Source organism: Lithobates pipiens, unplaced genomic scaffold (assembly GCF_037356315.1).
Source record: "Lithobates pipiens isolate NorthernLeopardFrog02 unplaced genomic scaffold, aLitPip1_a1.2 Scaffold_27, whole genome shotgun sequence".
NCBI lineage: Eukaryota > Metazoa > Chordata > Amphibia > Anura > Ranidae > Lithobates > Lithobates pipiens.
In genome coordinates, this window is record NW_027507788.1 from 35235367 (window position 1) to 35256899 (window position 21533).

The following is a 21533-nucleotide window of genomic DNA, read 5'->3' on the forward strand; positions in this document are numbered from 1 at the left end:
ATTCTCCTGTCAACACTGTCTGTGTTGATTAGGGAATCAAGTGAATTTCTTTCCTGCATCCCGTGGTTGCAGGAAATAAATTCGCTCTGTTTATGGCTGACTTTAAAAAGCCATCTACACAAGCCCTAAAGCAATCCACCCAATATTATGTAGACATAGCAGAAGTGAGAGAAAGAGGGCCTTGGACAAGGTGAGAGCGTGCCAAATTTGGAATCTTATAGGAAGTGAGTGAGTGACTTGTATAGCGCTACCAATGCGAACTGAATCGCTTCAGGGCGCTTTCTTGCCACCAGAGTCCATCTGCGGCTTTGCATGGTCCTTACCCCGTAAGGTCCTGACACGCTTAAAAACACATACAACATTGACATACACTTACACATTTTAAAGCCAATTTTGTTTAGACAAGGTCTAATTAACCTACCAGCATGTCTTTGGAGTGTGGGAGGAAACCGGAGTACCCGGAGGAAACCGGAGTACCCGGATTTGAACCAGCGACCCTATTGCTGCTAGGTGAAAGTGCTAACCACTACACCACTGTGAACTGCTGTCCATCTGTTTTGACTATTGAATGATTCTCATGGACTAGTTACTGGTCTGTGATAGTTCACAATCCAGAAACTAGAAGGGATGAAAATGATGTGTTTTTGCTAGATGCTTCAATGTAGGAAGAGGCAGGACTTTACATGAGGAGGCTTGGGCCTGTATGCATTGCCTTTTAAGAGGACATCCAAGTCCCGCCTGCATGTTCAGCAAAGTTGGAGCACCACAGACCTTTTGATTATAGGATTATCGAACCCCAAGGGGGTCATCATGGTTAAAGTGAGAGACAGCGCCACATTTGGAACTTTGCAGGAATGGACCTCTCTGGGTTCGTCTATTGAGAGAGTCAAGAGGAACTTGATAATGCTGAAGTTCTAAACAATTTTACTTATTTGAAGCTATCCCCACCAGCATTATAGACAGCCAAACTTTAGTAATCAATAGCAACCAATATGACCTTTTATCATTGCCATGCAGCTGCATAATTCTGACTGATAATTAGTTGTCATGGTTACTGCACATTTCCTTTTTCCCAATGGCTAGTAATTTAAGCACAGAACTGCATTGTCCAGTAGACACCAATCAGAAACCAAAAATCCCTTATTGTTTTTTATGATTCACGGCTGATTGGTTGCTACAGGTTACTGCACACCATGGGTTGCTATGGGTTACTGCACACCAAAACTCCTATAGAAGTACATTCCACAAGTTTTGCAGACATGCAAACATATTAACCCATGATTTTCTACAGCAATCTTCAGCCAACTACTTGACGTCACTTTACAGGCCTTACCACTGCCAAGAATCCATCTCTTCTTGTTAGGTGCCAAGTGCAGTAAACCAGTTATAGGAACTTAATCCTACTAAATCTGAAGCCTTAGTTCTAGGAAACTGCATTCCCGGTAACATATCCCCAGCGGCAAAAAACGGCAAAGGAACAACTGCTTTTAGGCTGCATTAGGTCACATGGTTAAGCTGGTTTGAACACGTTGAAGTTTTTATAATTATATTAAGAAGAATCCCTAAAAATATGCAACCATTCTTCCTACAGATCTAAAAAATTGTCACATGCAGGGCTTTTTTTCTCAAAGAATAGGTGCAGGTACTCCCCCCATTCTGAGTCGCCCCCTTGTCTCCTCCCCCTACCCACCTTTTAGCACAACCCTTGTTACCACCACCTACCCACCTCCCAGTACCACACCTTTTAGCGGATACAGAACCAAGTATCATTTTTTTTGGTAAAAAGTAATTGGTATGGAATTTAATTATAACAAGAAAATCAGAAAAATAGATGCCTCCAGCACTTAGATCCGACCAACAATAAATCCCCAGTAACAATAGATGCCCCTACCAAAACACTTCATCCACATTCATCCACATCCAAAACACAAAATCCACTTCAACAACAATAGACCCCCCCCTCCCAGCAAAAATATATCACCTAGGAACCAACATCAATAGACCCTTCAGCAGCCAGCAACAATAGACCCCTCACTCAACTGTAGAACCTACCCAAACAGTAGATCCCCAGCAACAGTAGATCCCCCCAGCAACAGTAGATCCCCCAGCAACAGTAGATCCCCCAGCAACAGTAGATTCCCCATCAACAGACCCTTCCATCTATAGACCCCATCCAGCGTCAATAGATCTCCCAGCAGCTATCATTAATAGATCTTCCAGCATACCCCAGCACCCCTTGCCATTACATAGAAACGGTGCCGGTGTCTTGTCAAATAACGTCCTCCATCGGATAGTGTCTGCTGTGTACTGCGCATGCGCAGTACACAGCAACACAGATTCCGAAAATTGCCGAGGATGAACGGCGCCTGCGCCGTGAGTCCAGGTTCTATCCCCACTATCCAAGTGGACATAGAGTAGGAATAAAAAAGAGCCGAGCGCAGCGAGGCCGAGCCCGAAGCGTGGCGAGCGAAGCTCGCCCGCGAGTGGCCCTTTAATACTCACAACCCTATGTCCGCTTGGATGGTGGGGCCACCACCTCCACTCACGGCACAGGCGCCGTTCAGCTTCGGAGATTTTCCGAAGCTTCGTCTCCTCCGTACTGCGCATGCGCAGTACGGGGCGGACACTATTTCATGGCCGGACACTATACGGCAGAACACCGGAACTGTGTTCCCCTGCGTTCCCGCTGAAAAAATAGCCCTGATAACACGTCTGCTCCCTCCCGCTCAGCTCTTTACAGTGCCCGGGACTCAATGCCATATTCTCCATGACTCAGGCAAGGTTTGGTTTCACGCATGGTGGAAGCTTTGATTCTAGGAATCGATTGCCACCCTGTCACCCGTAAAATATTCAACATGTTGAAAAATCTCAACACACAATTCCATGATTTAAAGAAAAAATAAAAACACCAAAACCGAACATGTGTCCACGTGAAATTATAAAACGTTGATCCATGACTAAGTACTGTACATGCAAGTCCCAAGAGTGCCACGCTCAGCAAGTATTTAAAGGGCATCAAGCAGTTTTCTTGAAGCCCTCTAAGTGCTCCTCGCCTTCATTCTGGGAGTGCTGAATACAGATCTGTGCTGTCCGTAGATTTAGCAGTCAATTAGCAGGCGTTTTGCAAGCATGGGAAGACTACTTGGCTGAGCTTGATAGATGCTTACTAATTGCTAGAAGAAAAAAAAAAAGAGTAAATGAGTACTGTTTCAGATATCATTTTAAGTTAACATTTATAAGCAACGATTTAAAAAAAAAAAAAAAACAACTTTGCCCTTAAAGTGAATTTGTGACCAGGCTATGGACATTAACATATTGATATATTGTTAACGAGAAGTAAATGAACGAGCCCTCACTGACCTCTGTAACTGCTGACACTGTGGAGTAATTAATCTCCAAGCACTTAAAGTGGTATGTATGTGGATGGTGGCACTGTAATTATTATATTTATTAATTATATAATAATTATTATTATTATATTAAAAATATTATTATATTATTATTATTATTATTAATAAATATTATTCTATTAAATATAATAATGAATAATAATTATTATATTATAATTATTTTTTTAAAAAGTACCTTATTCCTAATAGACATACAGCTGTCACATGACCCAGATCGATCCCAGCCTGTCCACAGGGAAACATAAGCAGGAGGAGCTTCTAGTGCTCTGCTGCTGGTCACATGATCCAAAAAAAAACACAAAAAAAACAGCCTTTGGAATACAGAGTTAAAACAAATAATTAATACCAATACACTGTTTTAAATTGTCATACAAATATATATTTGAAACCAAATCTTTATTATTTTGTGAAGATAACATGGTGTGGGAGGATTTCTGCCAGCCATAAGCTGTGTCACGCCTCTCTGTGTCTTAGAATAAGGGGGAGGTGAAGCCTTCATCAATCTACATTTAATATCCCGCCCCCATTGTGTTTAGCTGGTTAGTGGGCATGGAAGAGGAGGGAGGGAGTGGGCTGTAATTGACCACTGTGTATATGCTCACATGGGCTGCTCAGATGTGATAGGGAGTAAATGCTCAGCATAGAAACTCACTGAAAACTGAGCATTTGTAGAGTTGCCACCACAGCTGCAAAATCCCCAGCCAAGTCAGGGATACACCATTTATTGGTAGTTTTTTATGAAGTGATGCTCTCAGCTGCTCCTCCTTCCAGCAGTGACTCAACATCTCCAAACCCCTGCTCCCTTCTCCCTGCAGTGACTCAACAGCTCCGAATCCCTGCCCCCTCTTCCCTGCAGTGACTTAACAGCTCCGTACCCCTGCTTCCTCTTCCCTGCAGTCACTCAACAGCTCCGTACCCCTACTCCCTCTTCCCTGCAGTGACTCAACAGCTCCGTACCCCTACTTCATATTTCCTGCAGTGACTCAACAACTCCGAACCCCTGCCTCCTCTTCCCTGCAGTGACTTAACAGCTCCGTACCCCTACTCCCTATTCCCTGATGTAACTCAACAGCTCCGTACCCCTGCTCCCTCTTCCCTGCAGTGACTCAAAAGCTCTGTACCCCTGCTCCCTCTTCCCTGCAGTGACTTAACAGCTCCGTACCCCTGCTCCCTCTTCCCTGCAGTGACTTAACAGCTCCATACCCCTACTCCCTATTCCCTGCAGTAACTCAACAGCTCCGTACCCCTGCTCCCTCTTCCCTGCAGTGACTCAAAAGCTCTGTACCCCTGCTCCCTCTTCCCTGCAGTAACTCAACAGCTCCGTACCCCTGCTCCCTCTTCCCTGCAGTGACTCAAAAGCTCTGTACCCCTGCTCCCTCTTCCCTGCAGTGACTCAAAAGCTCTGTACCCCTGCTCCCTCTTCCCTGCAGTGACTTAACAGCTCCGTACCCCTGCCCCCTCTTCTCTACAGTGACTTAACAGCTCCATACCCCTACTCCCTATTCCCTGCAGTGATGTAACAGGTCTGTACCCCTACTCCCTATTCCCTGCAGTGACTCAACAACTCCGTACCCCTGCTCCCTCTTCCCTGCAGTGACTCAAAAGCTCTGTACCCCTGCTCCCTCTTCCCTGCAGTAACACAACAGCTCCGTACCCCTACTCCCTATTCCCTGCAGTGACTCAACAACTCCGAACCCCTGCTCCCTCTTCCCTGCAGTGACTCAACAGCTCTGTACCCCTGCTCCCTCTTCCCTGCAGTGACTCAACAGCTCTGTACCCCTGCTCCCTCTTCCCTGCAGTAACACAACAGCTCGGCTTCACCTGCTCGCTTCTTCCTACATGACTCAGCAGATTAGCTCCCCCCTGCTCTCTCCTCCAAGCAGTGACTCAGCAGCTCGGCTCCCCTGCTCCTCCTCCCAGCAGTGGCTCAGCATCTCAGATCCCCTGATCCTCCTCCCAGCAGTGACTCAGCTGCTAAGCTCCACACTTTCCCAGCAGTGGCTCTGCAACTTTCCAGGCTTCTAATCTCTAACATAGATGCAGTCCAGTTGCACTTAGGCTGAGTTCACATTGTTGGTTTCACTGTGTCAAAGGGCTTCCATAAGATTTCATGGCACCCCTGTGCTTTTGCTAAAAGCAGTGCATTTTTTCTGCGGGTGCAGCAAAGCGTTTGAGAAGGACCTTACCTAATTTGGTGCTTCTGCTGTAAATTGTGAGGATGAATTGCTCCACAGTACATGCAGCTACAGAGGTCAATAAGGACCTGTTTTAAATTAAACCTTATCCATTGCTTGTGAAGAATACGTAATTAAGTGTTCAGATGGTCTGCAAGTCAACCATCAGCATGTTTAGGGAACAATAATTAATTCTTTAAACTTCTGTTTATAAAGTAAAATGACGGGAGTAGCACCGGTTAGTTAAGTCCAATAAAAGGTAATTAATCTTGTTAAAAAAAACTGAATACAAAACCAACGCGTTTTGGAGGGGGCAAGACTTCCTCTTCATTAGGGCTTGGAAGCCGGCTGTAAAAGAGGCTTCCACTGGGCACACAATTGTACTGTTCACAAAAGTAAACTGTGAGTATAAATTGCTCCGCAGTACATGCAGCTACTAAGGTCAATAAGGGCTTGTTTTAAATTAAAGCTGACTTATGTCTTTGAAGAAAATATTAATAATTAAGAGGTCACAGGCATAAATGATCTGTAAGTCAAGGATCAGCATGTTTAGGGAGCAATAATAAATTATATAATAATGTTCATAAAGTAAAGAGTGGCATAGGTTAAATCATCTTGTTAAAAAGACGTAATACAAAACCGTGTTTCGGGAGCCCAAGCCTTCCCTTTATCAGGGCTTGGAAGCTGGCTGTAAAAGAGGCTTCTACTGGGCACACAATTGTAATGTGGTAAATGTGAGGATGAATTGCTCCACAGTACATGCAACTACAGAGGTCATTAAGGGCTTATCTTAAAGGAGTTGTAAACCTAAGTTTTTTCACCTTAATGCATCCTATGCATTAAGGTGAAAAAACACCTGGCAGTGACCGGTCCCCCAGCCCCCCGTTTTACTTACCTGAGCCCTGGAACTTGATTGGATAGATTGATAGTAGCGCAGCCATTGGCTCCCGCTGCTGTCAATCAAATCCAATGATCTGGGCTCTGGGGGGGCGGGGCCGAGTCTTGCATTCTGCCTCTATGGACGCAGATTGATGGATCTCCCAGTGCTACAAAGGGCAGCAGAAGCCTTTCCTTGGGAGATCTCTGCCCATCTATGGTAAGGTGTGACCTATAACAAACTGCTATTAAAAAGGCCTTTAAAAACATCTTAGCTCCCTTAATATAACCTGGCAAGTCAACAGGGTTGCCTGTGTGTGTAGCTTTATCCGAGAAGGCATCTTTGGCATCCCCTTAGACCAGGGGTCTCCAAACTTTCTAAACAAAGGGCCAGTTTATCATCTTTTGGACATTAGAGGGGCCAGACTGTGGCCAATAGGAGTCCAGAATGTCCCACTGTTGATATCAGTGGGAGGAAAAGTGCCCCACAGTTGGTGTCAGTTGGAGGAATAGTGCCCCACAGTTGGTGTCAGTGGGAGGAATAGTGCCCCACAGTTGGTGTCAGTGGGAGGAATAGTGCTCCACAGTTGGTGTCAGTGGGAGGAATAGTGCCCCACAGTTGGTGTCAGTGGGAGGAATAGTGCCCCACAGTTGGTGTCAGTGGGAGGAATAGTGCTCCACAGTTGGTGTCAGTGGGAGGAATAGTGCCCCACAGTTGGTGTCAGTGGGAGGAATAGTGCTCCACAGTTGGTGTCAGTGGGAGGAATAGTGACCCACTGTTGTTGTCAGTGGGAGGAATAGTGCCCCGCTGTTGGTGTCAGTGGGAGGAATACTGCCTCACTGTTGGTGATGAACAGCATGACAGGTGGGGGACCAGTATTTTGTGGGACAGTCATGGAAGGGTTCCTTTAAACACATGCTAAAAGAAGGAAATCTGAGCAGTCATTTTAAAATGAACCCAGATATTGGTGTGAGTTTTGGATTTTGGTGGGTCACGAGGTTTTAAAGCCAACTTTTCAACCACTTCATATCCAGGTCAATGCCGACACTTCACTCCTACATGTAAAAATTAACTTTTTATTGCTAGAAAATTACTTAGAACGCCCAAACATTCTATCTATCTATCTATCTATCTATCTATCTATCTATCTATCTATCTATCTATCTAGAGAGAGAGATATGGGTTTAATACCTCTTTAAGGCCGGGTTCACATATACATGGCTGCGGTTTGCAGTCCGGAGCGTTTCTGTTCACCGGTTCAGGTGCGATTCCTGAATCCGACCCAAAAACGCACAGGATCCTTTTTAAAACCGCACAGCCGGATTGGATTTTTTCTGCCCACAATTCCCTTATTAGCAGAAGTTTCAAGTGAGAGTCAGGACAGATATTATGGAGCATAGGAGCACAGAGGGGTGGAGACTTACAGTCTAAGGCGGGGCATTTCTTGACTTTCAAGTGAGAGTCAGGAGAGATGATATTACAGAGCATAGGAGCAGAGAGGGGCGGAGACTTACTGTCTAAGGCGGGGCATTTCTTGACTTTCAAGTGAGAGTCAGGACAGATGCTGTTGCATGGGATAGGACCACAGAAGCAGAGGGGTGGAGACTTACAGTCTAAGGCGGGGCATTTCTTGACTTTCAAATAAGAGTCAGGACAGATGATATTACGGAACATAGAAGCACAGAGGTCACATAAATCATTATAATTCCATCAATCTCAGGCCATCTATATGAGACCATTTACACCTAATTGAGGATGTTGTAGCCTGTGTTGTAATGTACAAGTAGGTGTTAATGGGCCCTTATAGTTCATGCAGCATATCGATGTCAACCAGCCACAGGAAGGAATGCTGTAAATTTCATGTGATTTCTGCAGAAAATCTAGAGCCTGAAACCTAGTTTTCTGGATTAGAACACGTCTGCTAAGAAATCTGTTTAAAATGTATGTTTCACATGCAATGCATGCGCATTTCCTGTGTTTAAACCCCCTGCAAGTACAGAAAAATACCCGTCGATTGTCCAGAAATGCACTCAGCTCCTATTTTCCTATTGCAGTTTTAATGGTGTCAGCCCTGCCCTGTCTCTTTTGCTAAACTATTCAGACAACCCCCCACCAAAGATAGAGTCCAAGATAAGAAATGGGAGGACACCTTGAAGGAACATAGGAAGTGTGCAAACTAGACGACCGTTTGGAGCGGTACCTGAACGTGATTGTAAAGGGAAATTTTTTTTATTTAAACAAAATAACAAACGTGTTTTACTTAATTGCTCTGTGTAATGGTTTTGCACAGCGCAGCCCCGCTCTTCCTCTTCTCAGGTTCCCCTTGCTGTTGGGGCACTTATGCATACTTTCTCCCAAGCTGGCTCCCTGTTCAGCCCCTCCCCCCTCCGCTTTAAACTTACTGGCTGCGGTTGACAGCAGAGGGAACCTATGGCTCCTGCTGCTGCTGCATTTCAGCCAATCAGGAGGGAGAGACCTGGCGTTGAGCCTCGTGCACATCGCTGGATCGAGATGGGACTTAGGTAAGTATTAGGGGGGGCTGAGGGGGGAGCTGCACACTGAAGGTTTTTTACCTTCATGCATAGAATGTATGAAGATAAAAAACTTTCAGCCTTTACAACCACTTGCAGCTTGTATGCTCCTTCTTAAAATATTTGTTTCCTGCCCTATTTCTTCTAGACCAGCCCCTCACATAATATTGAAGCCCCTGGATTAGCATGAAAGGCCAGGCAAACAGCATTCTCAAAAAAAATAAAAATAAATAAAAATCAGTAAAGTAGAGACAAAAATTGGTGCGCCTTTGCCTTTGTCTTGCCATCCATATTTGAAGAGTGTGCCCAGATTCCATTGTGAAATTGATATTCTGCAGGAAGCTTCCTGTAATAAAGACCGGTCACTGCTGCTCTCTCTCCTTGTGCAGGATAACTGGTCTTGTCTCCGCCCCCTCCTGTAGTTTTCTACAGACATCCTGTAGCGGGTGGAGCTGTTGGGCCCCTCCCACAGCTCTGCTCTCTACACAGGCAATGTACAGCCCAGTGATGATGTCACTGCTAACTTTACAAGGTAATATCTGGGTTTGTAAGACATGCAGTGCACACAAAGAGGATTTATATTCTTTGTGGCTATTGAGGAATAAATTTCAATTAAATTTTTTGTTCCTGGAGTTCACCCTTAACCGCTTCCTGACCGCTGTGCAGCGATATACGTCGGCAGAATGGCACGGGTGGGCAAAAGGGCATACAGGTACGTCCCCTTTAAGAAGCAGCACTGCTTTTGTTATACTATCATTGGCGCACTCACCCACCGTGTTCTCCGTGACTGCAGGTCCCGCGGACTCAATGTGCCCGCGATCATGTCACGGAGAAGTACAACGGGGAAGTGCCTTTGTAAACAAAGCATCTCCCCGTTCTGCCTAGTGTCATGACAGAGATCACTGCTCACTTAAACCCCTTCATCGCCCCCTAGTGGTTAACCCCTTCCCTGCCAGTGTCATTGACACAGTAATCAGTGCATTTTTATAGCACTGATCGCTGTATAAATGACAATGGTCCAAAAATAGTGTCGAAAGTGTCCGATGTGTCCGCCATAATGTCACAGTAAAAATCGCAGATCGCCGACATTACTAATAAAAAAATAAAAAAATAAAAATGCCATAAATCTATCCCCTAATTTGTAGACGCTATAGATTTTGCGCAAACCAATCAATATACGCTTATTGCATTTATTTTTGTTTTTTTTTACCAAAAATATGTAGAAGAATGCATATCGGCCTAAACTGAGGAAAAAAAAAATTTTTTATATATGTTTGGGGGATATTTATTATAGCAAAAAGTAAAAATTATTACGCTTTTTTCAAAATTATCGCTCTTTTTTTGTTTATAGGTCAAAAATTAAAACCGCAGAGGTGAACAATTACCTCCATTAGAAAGCTCTATTTGTGGGGGGAAAAAAGACGTAAATTTTGTTTGGGTGCAACGTCGTAATTATCAGTTAAAGCGACTCAGTGCCGAATCGCAAAAAAGTGCTCTGGTCAGGAAGGGGGTAAAATCTTCTGGGGCTGAAGTGGTTAAAGTAAAACTAAGGCTTTTTAAAAAAAAATTTGGATAGAGTGGAGAGGGATCAGAACACCTGTCAGGCTTTTCATAACTTCATCTTTTCTATTTGTCCTGTTTACGGTTTTCACCTTCAAAAGTTTCAAAATAAATCCCAAATTCTGGGTTGTCACCAGAACAGGAATAAAGGAGAAATCTGCTAATGGGGACACTAGTTCTGGTGGCAACCCCTAACTTTGGAGGGATTTCCTCATGTATCTGTTTTGGATAAGGGACAGAACAACAAAAAAATAACCCTCCCTTACTTTATTAAAAAAAAAAGTAACTTTTTCTATAAGATTTGATACTTCATCTTTGTACTGTTTTTAAAAAAAAACGAATGAATACACAATTATAAAAAAAAAAAAAAAAAGTTTTGGGTGTAGCTCATTTTAACCACATCCCGCCCGCCGGCCATCAAATGGTGGCTGGGCGGCGCGGCTCTCGTTCTGGGTGGACATCATATGACGGCCCTCAAGAACAACCGCTCTCGCACTCGTGGGGGGCACGCATCGCGGTGATCGGTGGTGTGGTGTGTCAGTCTGACACACTACTACACCGAGAGGCTCTTTACCACGTGATCAGCTGTGTCCAATCACGGCTGATCATGATGTAAACAGGAAGAGCAGTTGATTGGCTCTCCTCTACTCGTGTCTGTAAGGAAAAGCCAATCGGTGGCTCTCCTGACGGGGGGGGGGGGGGTGTGTGTGCTGATTGTTTATCAGATCAGCCCCCCCTCAGATGCCCAACCAGGACCACCAGGATGCCGCCAGGACCTCTAGTGATGCCACCACACTGGACCACCATGTACGCCACCCTAGACCACCAGGGAAATGCCAATCAGTGCCCAGGCAGCTGCCAATCAGTGCCCATCCCCAATACCTGCCAACCCATCAGTGATGCCCAACAATGCCATCTACCAGTGTTGCATATTAGTGCCCAGCAGTGTCGCCTGTCAGTGCCCATCAGTGCCGCCTATCGGTGCCATCCATAAATACCCATCAGTGCAGCCTTTCAGTGCCCATCAGTGTCGCCTATTAGTGCCCACCTGTGCCACCCATGAGTGCCCATCAGTGCCGCCTATCAATGCCCATCAGTGCTGCATAGCAATGCCACCTATCAGTGCCCATCGTCAGTGCCCATCAGTGAAGGAGAAAACGTACTTATTTACAAAATTTTATAACAGAAACAAAAGAAAAAGTTTTTTTTTCCAAAATTATATATATTTTTTTTTATTTGTTTATCAAAAAATAAAAACCGCAGAGGTGATCAAATACCACCAAAATAAAGCTCTATTTGTGGGAACAAAATAATAAAAATTTAGTTTGGTTACAGTGTAGCATCACTGCGCAATTGTGATTCAAAGTGCACTGACAGCTGAAAATTGGCCTGGGCAGGAAGGGGGTGTAAGTGCCCGGTATTGAAGTAGTTAAACTGAATTTTGTGAATTCTCCTTTAAATGTCTACAGGGTTTTAATTGTATGCCCCCTAGAGTTTACCATTTTCATGGTATGCCAACGCAATCTTCCAAACAATATATTATTTATTTTTATTTTTTATTATATGCTTAAATCATCAGGTTATTGATCCATTATGAAAGATGCTCATTCCACTGCATGGAATTACTGAAAGCTGGCATGAGCCCTCTATATCTTGTATTGTATATGAGCAGGATTCCAGCCAATGGGGCGTGCAGTACTGCATTTAGCGGGTACCGGTGACACTCGGAGCCAGTAGGGTGCACTCGTTCCCGAGTGTCTCTAATCCTCTCTGAGTGTTTCCGAATGTCTCCGGCAACCCCCCCCCCCCCACCTCTGGCCACATGCGGTACTGCCTACAATAGAAGTCACTGTGGAACAAATTATCTGAGTTTCCATTGACTCCTATGGGGAAACTCGCTTTGATATACAAGTGCTTTGGATTACAAGCATTCTTCTGGAACGAATTGTGCTCGTAATCCAAGGTACCATTGTAATGGTTTTGCACAGATCAGCCCTGATCCTCCTCTTCTCGGGTCCCCCGCTGGCTGCTTGCTATGGGGGCACTCGTGCGTGCTCTGTCCCGCACATAGAGCTGCGGCTCTGCCCTGTCCCGCCCTGCCCCTGGTCGCTCCTCATTGGCTCACCGAATTTGATTTATAGCAGTGGGAGCCAATGTGTAGAGGGAGTCCCAGGACAGCCGAGGCTCTCCTGCACAACGCTGGATTGAGAGGGGGCTCAGGGGTGCATTTGGGGGGACTGGGGGGAGCGGCACAGATTTTTTTACCTTCATGCGAAGATTGAGATTAAAAAAACCAAAGTATAACCAAAGCCCACATTTTGTTATTTTAGTTTTAGAAAGAGTGGAGAGGGATTGGTCATAGTCAGGGAGATTCACCCTCTCTATTTGTCAAGTTTTTATGGTTATCATCAAGAGTAAAATTGAAAAGAAAATCACAAATTTTGGGTTGTCACCAAAACAGGAATAGAAAGCGAATCTTCCAATGGGGACTCTGGTGGAGGAGTTCCGATGACAACCAATGATTCCCTTGACTTCCTATTGTGGTTATGGGACTGAGAGTGAAGGGAATCCCCCCAATGGGACACAAATGGCAACAACAACAAATTGTCAGGGGTTATAACCCTCCTTTACTCTAAAAATGAAAAAAAAAATTTGTCTTTAGTTCTACTTTAATGTCTATAAATAACCTAAAAATAGTCATTAACAGTTTTCTGTACTTAAAGGTTGGGTATGAGTACATTTTTCAGGCTGATTTTTGGCACAGGTGACTGTTTATAATATTTGACCACATCTAAAATTCATACCTGAAAATCTAAAATGGTACATGTAAATCCTAACACTATCCCTAATCCTTATCATTCACCCAAAACCTTAATCCAGGGGTCTCCAAACTTTTTATACAAAGGACCAGTTTACTGTCCTTTAAACTTTAGAGGGGCCAGACTATGCCCAGTGGAAGAAGAAGATTTTCTGGCATCATTGGTATTAGGGGGAGGAATAGTACCCCCATAGTTGGTATCAGTGAGAGATATAGGGCCCCATTATTGGTATCAATGTCAGGAATAGTGCCCCATCATTGGTATCAGTGGGAAGAATAGTGCCCCATCATTGGTATCAATGGGAGGAATAGTGCTCCATCATTGGTATCAATGGGAGGAATAGTGCCCCATCATTGGTATCAATAGGAGGAATAGTGCTCCATCATTGGTATCAATGGGAGGAATAGTGCCCCATCATTGGTATCAATGTGAGGAATAGTGCCCAAGTCTTGGTGTCAGTGAGAGGAATAGTGCCCCATCATTGGTATCAATAGGAGGAATAGTGCTCCATCATTGGTATCAATGGGAGGAATAGTGCCCAAGTCTTGGTGTCAGCGAGAGGAATAGTTCCCCATCATTGGTATCAATGGGAGGAATAGTGCCCAAGTCTTGGCGTCAGTGAGAGGAATAGTGCCCCATCATTGGTATCAATGGGAGGAATAGTGCCCAAGTCTTGGTGTCAGCGAGAGGAATAGTGCCCCATCATTGGTATCAATGGGAGGAATAGTGCCCAAGTCTTGGCGTCAGTGAGAGGAATAGTGCCCCATCATTGGTGTCAGTGGGAAAAATAGTGCCCCACAGTTAGTGTCAGTGGGAGGAGTAATGCTCCATTCATGGTGTCAGTGGGAATAGTGCCCCATTGTCTGTGTCAGTGGCAGAAATTATGCCCCACTGTTGCTGATGGTGGATTGAGAATAATGCCCCAAGGGGCAGATAACAGAAAGTAAAAGGTCACATCTGGCCCCAGGACCCCTAACTCTGAACCCGATTCTCCATCCCCAAGAATAACCTTGCAACCCTCATAAATCTCACACGGAAAATTACTTTAATGGCAAAACTTTCTAGCGCCAAAACAAACCTATGTTGTTATACATCAGCAACAAAAATGTTGGCACTGTCATACAACAGACCAAGAAATCAATGGCAAAAACCCAAAAAGAGAAACATTGGTGCCAAACACAACGGATTCAACCACTGACAACACAAACATTTGGAATTGAATACGAGGTTCCTAGGAAAACATTTACATATTGCAGAGATATAGAACTGCATCATGCTAATCAGTATTTATTTATTCACGTGAATTAAAAAAAAAAGACCTTACTGAAATTTTACCCAAACTGTGTTAAAATAGTCATATATAGATAGAGCAAAATGTTCTTTTAAAGTTCTCTGTGGCAACAGCTGAGATTCTTTTCAATTTATTTATAACCAGTGGTCATTTATGGGAAAATTTTTCAAGAAAGGTTGGAAAGAGGTCTGGAGGCATATGCTAGGGAAGAGCATTGGGAAATCTCCTCTCCTTTGGTTAACTATATGGCCTAAACTTTGCAACCAATGGTCAAGACTCTTGCTTGGCTTTTAAATACTGGGTCATGTGTGCCCAACTGTTGTACTGGCCTATATTTTGTCTATAATGCTCAAAGAAGGTCCTGCATTTTGAACAAAAACAATAGCAAAGTATGATGTGGCAAACTGTGCCAATACATTTCTATGGCCAAAAGGTTGTGGAGACCTGACCAATAAATTACCATGGGCAAAAAGTTCTGGAGACCTGACCAATAAATAATTACTATGGTCCAAAGGTTCTGGAGACCTGACCATCATGTCTATACGAACTTATGGGACATCCCATTCCAAATCTATGGTTATTAAAAGGTCAAAAACATCACCACTCCTCTGGGAAGGTTCTCCACAAGATTTTATAGTGTGTCTGTGGGAATGTGTGTCCATTCTGCCAAAAAGAACATTTGTGAGGTTAGGCATGGATGATGGATGAGACGATCAGGATCATTATCTGCTTTCCAATTTATTTATTGTTCAGTAGGGTTGAGGTCAAAGATCTGTGAGTGCCACACAAGGTCTTCCACACTACTGATGGAGTCATGTGTATGAGAGAGATAGAAATGATAATGAATAGGTGGACAGGAACCAAAAAGCAGGATCACCAAGCTCATCAAACCATATCATTTCGGATGTGTTGGCCGAGAAGACCTGGCTCATTCCAAATCATTCCAGTGGTGTTCAGTAGGGTTGAGATCAGGGCTCTGAGCAGTCCACTCAAGTTCCTTCATACCAAACTCATCAAACCATGTCTTAATGGAGATTTTGGATGAAAAGATCTGGCTCATTCTGAATCATCTCAGAAATGTTCAGTAGGGCTGAGGTCAGGGCTCTCATTTTCCACCACACCAGACTCATCAAACCATGTCTTATTGGAGCTGGTTTTGTACACAGGAACACAATCATGCTGGAACAGAAAAGGGCCTTTACCAAACTATTACCACAAGGTTTGAACAGTTGTATAATGTAGAATAACCAGTAACCTTCACTAAAAATGCCAGAGGGCAATTATTTGGAGAGGAAGGCACATTCTTTTGGCCATAGAGGTTGATGTAATGGACAAGTGTCTACAAAGAGGTAGCCATATGTTGTAAAATTATTTAACTTGCCAGAAAATGCGCTTAGGGTTAATGATGCTTCAGTATTATGATTACATCTGATTGATTCTACCAGTATAATTTAGCACATTATGGTATTTTTATCTGACCTTACACAACTTTAACCACTCTCGTTCTTCTCCTTCAGGTTGCTTAAGGATGTCCAAGTATGCAGGTAAGGGTCTTCTCACCAGCCCGTGATGTCAGCATGTCCCTCTGTCCCTGAGACCCTTAACCTGTGAGAAAAAAATGTCACAGGTGAGGTTCTGAGGAGCCGAGTGGCCCGTATTCACTACAGCATTGGACAGAGAATAAAAACCACCTAGATGGCACTGCTCAGCCATGGGAACTGCACAAGGAAAAATCTATGGATTAACCATTAATGTTTGGATTCGTTGAAATTATGCCGTAGTATCATAATCATTTTATTCTCCAATGTCTTATATCGAGGTAAACCTCCACTTTTACACCTAAATAAAAAACATAGTTCAAATCTCTGGGACTATTTTTAAAAATACAGCAAAAATTTGGAATGAAAATGTTGAGGAAAATGCTGAAAAATCTTGTTCTGCCATCATTTGCAGCAGCTGGCCATGTGAGCAGATCAGGCAGATCAGACCTTTCGATTGGCTAGCTATAATTCCAGTCCATTTAGGGAGAAAACAAATGACCAACGTCTCACAATTGGTCTAGAAACAGGTATTATAGGCCAGGTTTTAGCACCTTTTTCATATATTTTTATGTAGACTTTTTCAAAATTTTTAACTAAATCTGCAGCTTGAGGGCTGCTTTAAAGGGTTAGCCCTTTCAAAAGTTATGTTTAGATTTTTTTTTTTTATTGTTTTTATTGTTTATATGTTTTATTGTTATTGTAGTTTAGTTTCTACTATTTATATTTTTAGTTTTTATGTTTTTTTTAAATGTATTTATTAGATGGAGTCTGGCAGGGAGATTTTGCTATTGATGTATCCTACTCTGTCCCTGTGCCAGTTTTGGCTTTTCTCATTCACCTTTGTGTATCCCAGCTCCTTCTGTTTCATTCTCTATAATATAAAATACTTAAAAAAAAATTTAACAGGGAGAAGAGAAGATTCCATAATGGCCACAGCAACTGTGAAGACCCAGAAACTCGGCACAGAGATCTCACCAATAAAGTCCCCAAAAATAAATTAAACTGACAGGTGGTCTAACTTTCCAGAAGCTACCAAAAAAATTGAAATATCATGTTTGGGTGTACTTGCCCTTTAATCACCTGCTGTAGATTTATTAACACTTTGTCTATATGGCTCCAGAGATTTGTCTGGCTCTGGACACTTTCATAGATCAATAGTAAACATAGCATATAATTACAGTTTAATGGGTAAGGTTGCTTGATGAGGATGCATTAATGGTACAATAATCAATTCAAATTAGCAATGATAAATGATACTCTGAAGTAATTCTTGATGACCTGGACACCATGCTGCCAACTCAGGAGACTTGCATGGTCCGTCCTTTAAAGTGAAAGCTTTAGATCCTTAGGAAATTCCTGAGGACCCGGACGCCAAGTCTCAATGCTGCCTACCCAGGAGACTTGCATGGTCCGTCCTTTAAAGTGAAAGCTTTAGATCCTTAGGAAATTCCTGAGGACCCGGACGCCAAGTCTCAATGCTGCCTACCCAGGAGACTTGCATGGTCCGTCCTTTAAAGTGAAAGCTTTAGATCCTTAGGAAATTCCTGAGGATCCGGACGCCAAGTCTCAATGCTGCCTACCCAGGAGACTTGCATGGCCTGTCCTTTAAAAATATACCTCTAGATCCTTAAGAAATTCTTGAGGACCCGGACACCAAGTCTCGATATTGCCTACCCTGGAGACTTGCATGGTCTGTCCTTTAAAACTATACCTCTAGATCCTTAAGAAATCCTTGAAGACATAGATGCCATGTCTCAACGTCGCTTACCCAGGAGACTTGCATGGTCCATGCTTTAAAGTTATACCTTTAGCTCCTTAAGACATTCTCAAGGACCCGGATGCCAAGTCTTAATGTTGTCTACCCAGTTGACTTGCATAGTGTGTCCTTTAAAACTATAACTTTAGATCCTTAAGAAATTCTTGAGGACCCGGATGCCATATCTTAAAGTTACCTACCCAGGAGACTTGCATAGTTAGTCCTTTAAAACTATACCTGTAGATCCTTAAGAAATACTTGAGGACCCAGACGCCAAGTCTCTATGTTTCCTAGCCTGGAGACTTGCATGGTCCGCAGGGCCGTCTTTAATATGGATTGGACCCCGGGAAAAACATTTCTTGGGGGCCCCCCCATGCAGTTTTTCTCTCCACCTGCTCCGAGACATACAATAAATAGCAACTAGACACAAAATCAGTTTACTGAACCAGATCAGGCAGCTATTGTGATTGGTTTCCAGAGGTTACAGTGTATCAATACTGCTCACTGACTGGTTGTTAGAGGTTACAACACACATTACGGCTCACTGATTAGTTGCTAGAGGTTGCAGCACATGATTTCTGCTTGTTGATTGGTTACTAGGGATTACAGTGGATATGACGTCAGGGGGGCATGATATACACCGCTATTACATATGAATGCCGGTAATTTACATGTAAACACAGGGTCTGCAGGTGAGTCATCTGTACACAATAGGGCAGCATTAGTAGCAGCACTTCACACTGAGATGCTGGGACACAGCACAGGACTAAAACCTCAAGGGATGAGGAAAATTAAACCAGGATAGTTGGCAAGTATGAGGCAGCTGTTTTGGGCCCCACAGCAATGACAGGGCCCAGGGCAGCTGCCCCTTTTGTCCTGCCTTAAAAACGGCCCTGATGGTCCGTCCTTTAAAACTGTACTTTACGATCCTTAAAAAAATTCTTGAGGACTTGGAAACCATATCTCAAAGTTGCCTACCAAGGAGACTTGCATGGTCCGTCCTTTAAAACTATACCTCTAGATCCTTAGGAAATTCTCGAGGACCCAAATGCCAAGTCTCAATGTTGCCTACTCAGGAGACTTACATAGTCCGTCCTTTAAAACAAAACCTCTAGATCCTTAAGAGATTCTTGAGGACCTGGAAGGCAAGTCTCAATGTTGCCTAACTTGGAGACTTGCATGGCTCGTCCTTTAAAACTATAATTCTAGTTCCTTAGACCTCCTACAGCCCCTACCCAACATTCATGTACCCCGCCTACTGAAATTATCTACTATCATGCTATCAAATGGATACCTTCTTCACTCACCTATTATCTGTTATGAATGCAGTTCATAATGTAGTAGATGCATGGTCAACTTTGTTCATTTTCTTGCATGTTATTGACCTTAGAAAAACAAGTAGAAATGCTATACAGGATTTTTTTTTTTTATTATCGGTTATTCTTCAATAAAGTATACAGAAAATAAAGCCATGTCATTCAACGAGTGCTTGTGTGTGCGTTATACTCTCTTCCCTCTTCTGTTGTGAGGAAAATGCATTGAGGAGCATTAAAAAAATAGAAAAATATAATAAAATGTTAAAAAAAACAAGCAATCGGCTCAATTCACTAAGTTATCCTCTCTCGACCCTTTTAAATTTGGGGAACCCTTGAAATAATGGTCAGAAAACAAATACAGACAGAAAAAGATAATAGTAGGGTTCGCTCACATTTGTGGTTAAAGTGGTACTTTAGTCTGAAAAATGAAGTCCTGCTAGATCATTTCAGGCTGGCCCCTTTTGCAGGTATTGATATATAAAACATAAAAATAAGCATCCATACTGTATAAAATCCATCAACACACTGTCTCACCCTGCTCTGCACATGCTCAGTTGCTCTCCATTTTTAGGCACTGCTGAATTTGTAGAGGCTGATCTGCTGACAGCTCTAAAGTGGACTTAAACTCTCCTTTTACAGCCAGGAAAGCTGCTTCTGTTTGATCTGCAACTGTCATAGTGCTGCACATGTGATCAGTTATGACACTAGCCATTTGATGGTTTGTCAGTTTGGTTGAGGACACAGCAAATGTGAGAGCAATCCCAGCATTCCAGGAATGTTTTTTTGAAAACCTTAAATCGATGGGTTTAGTTCCGCTTTATGATTTACTACTGTTCAGGGGTTTTGGGCTTCAGCAAAATGGTGGCTCCAGCAAGAAAAAAACAGAAGCAATACTGGAGGAAGTTCACAGCACAAACAAAATTTGGTAGCATAATTATTCATGTGGAATGTATGTTCCTTGCTAAAGAACATTATTTTTATCAAGTTGCAATAGGTAAAGTTCCGCTTTATGACCCTCATATTGGTGGACAGTGGAGAAGGACTCCCTTATGTTGGTGGACAGTGGTAGAAGGATCCCTTTATATTGGTGGACAGTGGGAAAAGGATCCCTTTATATTAGTTGACAGTGAAAGACCCCCTTATATTGGTGAACAGGGGAGAAGGATCCCCTAACATTTGAGGGCAGTGGTAGAAGGGCCCCCCTACACTGGTGTACAGTGGGGGAGAAGGCTACCCTTATAGGACTCAACATTGGAGAATGGTCCCCTACATTAGTGGACAATAGGCAAATGATTCCCTTACATAAGTGGACAGGGGTGAAGGTCCCCCTTACACTGGTGGACACTGGGAGATGTATCCCCTTAGATTAGTGGACAATAGGAGAAGGATCTCCTTACATTAGTGGACAGTGAGATATGGATCATCTTGGATTAGTGGACAGTAGAAGAAGGATCCTCTTATATGAGTGAACAGTAGGAAATAGAGCCCCTTAGATGAGTGGACGGTAGGAAAAGGAACTCCTTACATTGGTGGACAGTTGGAGACGAATCCCCTTAGATGAGCGAACAGTAGGAAAAGTATCTCCTTACATTGGTGGACAGAAGAAACCCCGTAGATTAGTGGACACTGGGAGAAGGATCTGCTTAGAATAGTGAACAGTGGAAGAAAAATCCCCTTACATTGGTAGATTGTAGGAGAAGGAGCTCCTTACATGGGTGGACAGTGGGAGGAGGATCCCTTTAGATTAGTAAACATTTTACATTGGTGGAGAGTGGGAGAAGGATCTCCTTACATTGGTGGAGAGTGGGAGAAGGATCCCCTTAGAAGAGTGGACAGTAGGAAAAGGATCTCCTTACATTGGTGGACAGTAGGAGAAGAATCCCCCTAGGCTAGTGGACATTGGGAGAAGGATCTGCTTAGAATAGTGAACAGTGGAAGAAGAATACCCTTACATTGGTGGATTGTGGGAGAAGGATATCCTTACATTAGTGGGCAGGGGTGCCATTTTGTGCACATTCACAAAACTCTAGGAGCCAGTTCACACCTGAATCGCACAGGATCGCTGATTCAGTGCAGTGCGATTTTATGCCCATTCATTCAAATGGCCTGAAATCACTGTATTGCACCAAAAATAGTGCATGCTCTACTTTTCAAAAACGCACTACACCATATAACATGATACTGACCCCAAGGCCACATTCACACTACACAGAAAAGTGTGTCACGCATAGGGCAGCCCGTTCATTTGAATGTGCTGC

At 43.4% G+C, this 21533-nt stretch overlaps 1 long non-coding RNA gene across 1 annotated transcript in view; it reads left to right on the forward strand.

The window, feature by feature from the left end:
• The window catches only part of LOC143933766 (uncharacterized), a 97577-nt gene extending 78132 nt beyond the window's left edge, over positions 1 to 19445 (forward strand). Inside the window, exon 4 of the long non-coding RNA XR_013263148.1 lies at positions 16180 to 19445. This is a non-coding gene — a long non-coding RNA (uncharacterized LOC143933766). The remainder of the gene's footprint in view (positions 1 to 16179) is intronic.
• Positions 19446 to 21533: the final 2088 nt, after the last annotated feature.